Source organism: Paramormyrops kingsleyae, chromosome 13, assembly GCF_048594095.1.
Source record: "Paramormyrops kingsleyae isolate MSU_618 chromosome 13, PKINGS_0.4, whole genome shotgun sequence".
In the NCBI taxonomy this organism is placed as follows: Eukaryota; Metazoa; Chordata; class Actinopteri; order Osteoglossiformes; family Mormyridae; genus Paramormyrops; species Paramormyrops kingsleyae.
Genome location: NC_132809.1, coordinates 5,674,616 through 5,679,885, shown reverse-complemented (window position 1 = coordinate 5,679,885; position 5,270 = coordinate 5,674,616). Strand labels below are relative to the sequence as shown.

Sequence of the window (5,270 nt, the reverse complement as noted above, 5' to 3'; positions counted from 1 at the left end):
TTGGTCATCCAGCATAATGTATGTCCTCACCTTTTGGTCTGGGCGACCCTTGGGATACACACTGACCAGACAGATTTTGGAACATGATTTACCTTTAAGACCCTCACCACACACGGCTGTGCATGAAGAGGCTGCTATGTCAGTGGCACACTCAGTAGGCTCCCCACCATGCTCTGCAGAAGGTGGTCTGGAACTTGGAGCCCAAGGTGCCGGTCCAGGATGGAGTGCTGCGATGTGCCGGTCGCTGTCACACTCAGAGCAGTGGGTGTCAGCCTTACACCCTTTAGCTTGGTGGGTTGCTGAAGCACAACATTTAAAACATATGGAGTTCTCCAACAGGAAGCATCTTCGCATTGCAAGCGATCTTTCTCGAAAGCCTCGGCATTTCCTGAGGGAGTGAGGTTTCTTGTGGAGAGGACACTCTCTGTCCAGATCAATGTTGAGTCCTTTGGAGGAATGAGAGGTGGGGGGGCTTCCTACCTCAGTTTTACTTACGGATATAGGAGGTTTGGACTTCCATTGTTTGGAGAAGGGTCCGTCACCTTTGAATGCAGCTGAACTGAAGTTAGCAAAGGCAAAGCTAGGATCATTTCTTGTCTCTGCATAGTTATACACGAAGTCCACAAAAAATGAGAAAGGGGGATATGGAACTTGGTGCTCCCTCTTATAGCGAGACCCCTGAGTTATCCACTGTTCTTGGACGTTGTGGGGCAGTTTCTCCGCTATAGGGTTTATCACCCTTGCAGTGTCTAGGAAGCTGAGCCCTGGCAAATATCCCTCTTGCTTAGCAGCTTCGATCTCTAGGAGCAGGTCTCCGTGTTCTTGAAGCTTCTGGTGATCTCCATTTGAAAGCTTTGGGAAATGGGTCAATCTATTGAAGAGAGAAGCTTCAATGGCCTCTGGAGAGCCATAGCACTTGTCCAGCCTCCGCCAAAGCATGTTCAAACCCATGGATGGATTGTTGACATAAACTGCCCTTATCCTCTTGGCGTGGTGTAGCGACTCCCCACCAAGCCACTTAATGAGCAGGTCCAGTTCTTCACTAGGTTTGAGGCTAAGTCCCTCCACAGCGTTAACAAAGCTAGATTTCCATGACAGATAACTAGCAGGCTGGTTATCAAACACTTTTAGTCCAGCTGTGACAAGGTCTCGACGCGCCAGATATACAGCTAACTCAGACACACCTCGAGCGTCCAATGGTGAGCGGGGTGGAAGTTGGTTTGCTGAGTCTGTGTAGTGATGTGTGTGCATGGAGGGAACATCTCCATCTGTGTTAAAAGACAGAGGGTCAGGGCGATTTTTTCTCTGATTGCCTGGGCGCAGGCCTTCAGCCGAACAAGCAGAAGGATCCGGCTGTTGTGTGTCACGACTGACGCGGTGAACTTCGATATCTGGGAGCTGTCTGTGTTGTAGTACAGAAGCAGCAGGCTCTGTTTCTTTCTTATTTTGAGCGTAACTCTGCCCTGAAGAGAAATGTGCTTGGATGAACTCACCAGTTCGCTGTAATGACTGCTTCGATGCTTGAGCACGACTGGCTTTACTCCCAAGGTCACAGTTGTCTAAATCCGCAGCAGCCTCAAACACTTGAGCCTCTGCTGAGGCAGCCTCGGCTTCACACTCTTCTTTTAGTGCATTCAATGTAGCCTCTATGCGTGCTTTCTCTATTTGTATGTTTATTTGGCGTTTTGCATAGGCTGCTCACGTGCGTGCAGCTTCCGCCTTGGCACGAGCTTTAGCAGCAGCGGCACTAGCTGAAGATTTATTCGAACTTTGCTTGGAAAATGTAGCTGAGGCAGCACACTCTGACCTAACCTCCAGGCTATCGGCGTCGATAGGGTTTGAGCTTGACATCGTTTAATACAGGCAGGTGAATGGGTCTTCAAATCCAGGAAAAAGATACCGAAGCAGCGAGCGTAGCCTCTTTAGTGTTTTTCTTCTACTCACTGGATACTGGTGGCTAAGGAATGGGCTGCCGAGATTCCTTCACAGCTTGATGTGATGGTCCATCTTTTCACTGTTCTGTCCTCACCTAAGTGTTGTCCTCGTGAACGTAGACTCAGCTATACAGACAGCTAAACACTCTCCTAATCAAAATCCAAGGAACAGGCCAATGTGTTGAGTTGGATGATTTAATAAGGAAAAAGTGTGAAACTGTTGACAAACCAGAAATAAACCAATAAAAATGTTGCACCAATTTACAATATAACAAACACACCAGTAAGTCACATATTCAAAAATATGAGCACAATATTTATCTGTTTAGTGAGTGCCCGAATAAAACATCAAATGAAATCACGCTCATGATCAAGATGTTAAAGGAGCTACATGGCATATGAGCTAGCTTAACTTTACTAGCTTAGGATATACATGCATTCAAATTAAATCCAAACTACAAACTATATCACGCCTTCACAACAAATAATAATGCACACAAGTCGTCTTAGTGATAACAAACAATATTACTTACAGATGATGCCGTTTATCAACTTGCAAAGGCATAGATGGCAACAGAGTAACAGAGGTGAAACTGCCTCTGACTAGATCTTGCAGAGTAAAAATACACAAAAACAACCACTAGAGGGCAAACTGCGGGACAGAAAATACCTAATGCCAGCATAATTGACGCAATTCCAAAACTGGAGTATCATCCTTAACGCCACTTAAAAGGGGGAAGAAAGCTGGACTAAGTCCTGAGTAGAGTGGACCTTCATTCATAGATGTATGTCCAATCATTCTTCCCACAACTCTGAACAGATCACCATCCAAGAGTGCTCTGGATGTTGAAGGAACCTTGTGATCATCTTCGCCATTGAAGAACAGCGTTTTGCCACAGTTATCTGAAAAATTTATAACAAGTATAATGCACTCAGATGAACATACTTAATCATCTCTTCCTATATTATGCTCATGACTATTAAATCTACAAAAAAAAAAGTTTAAATGTATTATATCCATTATGTCTGTATTTTTAATAGTGACTAAAATGGAGGCGAAGGAAGGTCTGCACAACATTTCAAAATGTTTTCAATTATAACTCACCAATGTCAAGTTCAAATCCATGGTGGAGCTTTTCCATTATCAATGTGAAAAAGTGCCGTTTAACTCCATCCCCTAGTGCAGCATCACCTGTTTAATTGAGGATTATTAAATTGTATGTAATCTCCAAGTACTAATGCAAACAAGCAGAGCTACTTTGCACTAATAAATACATACCTTTAAGTTTTACAGTTAATGGACTTGTCCAATCAACATTTGGACGTTTATAAAAAGCTAACATTTCTCGTTCACGATCCTTTTCACAGCTGTGCAGATCTAGTGTAACAACTTGGTCTGGTTTGTCATCGGCATTCTTTAAGATCTGTCTTCGATACATCCGGGCAGCTGATTCAAGATCCGGTTCAATCTTCCACTCTATAAAAACACAGATTACTGATAACAATTCTTCAAAAATATATGATTAACTGATATAATTAACATCCCTGATAGATGTCCTGTTGTTTTGTAGTATGAGAAAAATTATTTGTATACTAAAAAGGTAATACAGAGAAAGGTGTGCTCAGTGGTATGGTCAATTCGATAGGGACACCTTCAGTGGCAGGCTCTGCAGATGGGCTGGCACTGGCTGAGAAAACAGTATTGAGTGATGTTGAGGCCCTTTCCTCCCTTTCAGCATTATCCTCTGACATGGTTGCTGCCATTTCTTCCTGTCTTGTATTGCCAGTGCTATCTGATATCACTTCGCCTGACTCATGAAACCTGATATAACCATGACGACAGTACAGCACCTACATTAGTGAAAGATATAAAATTCAACATCACTCTCTTTGCAGCTGTATTAAACCCTCCCACAGTACTAGAGCTGGGCGATAAATCGATTTAATCGATTAATTCGAATTTACAGTTCAGGACGATATGTTTTCATGAAAATCGATTTTACACGAGCGCCAAAAGCGGAACTAATGCGACGCTTGTGCCCAAGAAAGGTGTTGCTACATCTGTAATATGGAATTGGTTCGGTTTTGCGAGGTCGGACACAGACCAAACAAGTCCTCGTTGCAAAGACTTTAAAAACTGCTGCAACCAAAGGAAGCAGAGCGACTAATTTATTCCAGCATGTAAAGCAGAGGCATGCAGCGGAGTGGGAGAAGTGCCGCTCCCAGCGAAATGAAAATAGCACCAGCACAACAAACAAAGTTAAGCAAGCAACTGTCCCTGACACATTTTCGAACTATGTGCCATATGATAAGAATCGGGCACGATGGAAGGCGATAGCAAACGCTGTCGCGATGTATAGTGCAAAAGACATGGTGCCCATACATACTGTGGAAAAGCTGGGATTCATTAACATGGTAAAAGTTTTAGACCCGAAGTACATGCCTCGTTTTTCTTAACACTGGCAATTTTTCAAAAGCTTTCTTTTTCTTTTGTCAAGCCCAATGTGTCACGTTCGGGCTCGGGCGAGCAGGGAAATAGGCGATCGGAGCCAGGAAGTCAGGGAAACTGGGTTTAATTGCACGAACGGACTGACAGGTACGGACATCGACGGACAATACAATGACAAGTCTGGGGAAGACTGACTCAGACGAGGACTAAATACACAAGACAAGCTAGACTTAACAGGACACAGGCGATCACAATTAGGGCTGAACACGAGGTAACGAGGTGGGCGTGGCACACATCGGGAGCGGACGGAGCGGGGCGTGACACAATGGCATAAAAGTATTTACTTAATACCAAGCTGACATGATAAAATTGTGTGTTTTTTTTTCTATTATTATTATTACAATATTACTTATTACTTTTATTTCTAAGTTTGAGGGCATATTGTATTGTTGCCAGTTTGAAAATAAGCTATAGAGAAAGCTTTCTAAAAGTTTTTACAAGTTTCTAAAAGTGTTTACAATGGCGTGGTCTGCCATCTCACTTACAAGCATATTTTATGGCTTCTCAGATTGCACTTTAACCCTAAAGTAAAAAAAGCTAAATAAAGTTAAAACTTGTTTTGAACCATTTTTGTCATCTGTAGTTTGATTTTGAGTAGGGGAGGGATTTTATTTTTAGGCCATATTGCCCAGCTCTACACAGTACCATCAAATGTTTTATACCTGACTTAAAAAGTTACGAAACTTATAAATTAATGAATTATTGCAGACAGGCATCACTGCAATTTATGAAAAAAAGGTCAAGCAAAAAATGTTAAATCTGTATGAAGAGATTTAGAGTCCCACACAGATATCCCACCTCTCACAGAAGTCGCGGAAGTCTCTCGC

General features: G+C 42.8%; 1 long non-coding RNA gene across 1 annotated transcript; it reads right to left on the bottom strand.

Moving 5' to 3' along the window:
• Positions 1-2,115: 2,115 nt before the first annotated feature.
• Positions 2,116-3,841, bottom strand: LOC111860120 (uncharacterized). Its single transcript, XR_002841964.2, has 4 exons — positions 3,587-3,841; positions 3,214-3,411; positions 3,040-3,126; positions 2,116-2,837 (listed from the first exon to the last, which is right to left on the bottom strand). It is a non-coding gene; the product is annotated as an uncharacterized lncRNA (long non-coding RNA).
• Between the last annotated feature and the right edge of the window lie 1,429 nt (positions 3,842-5,270).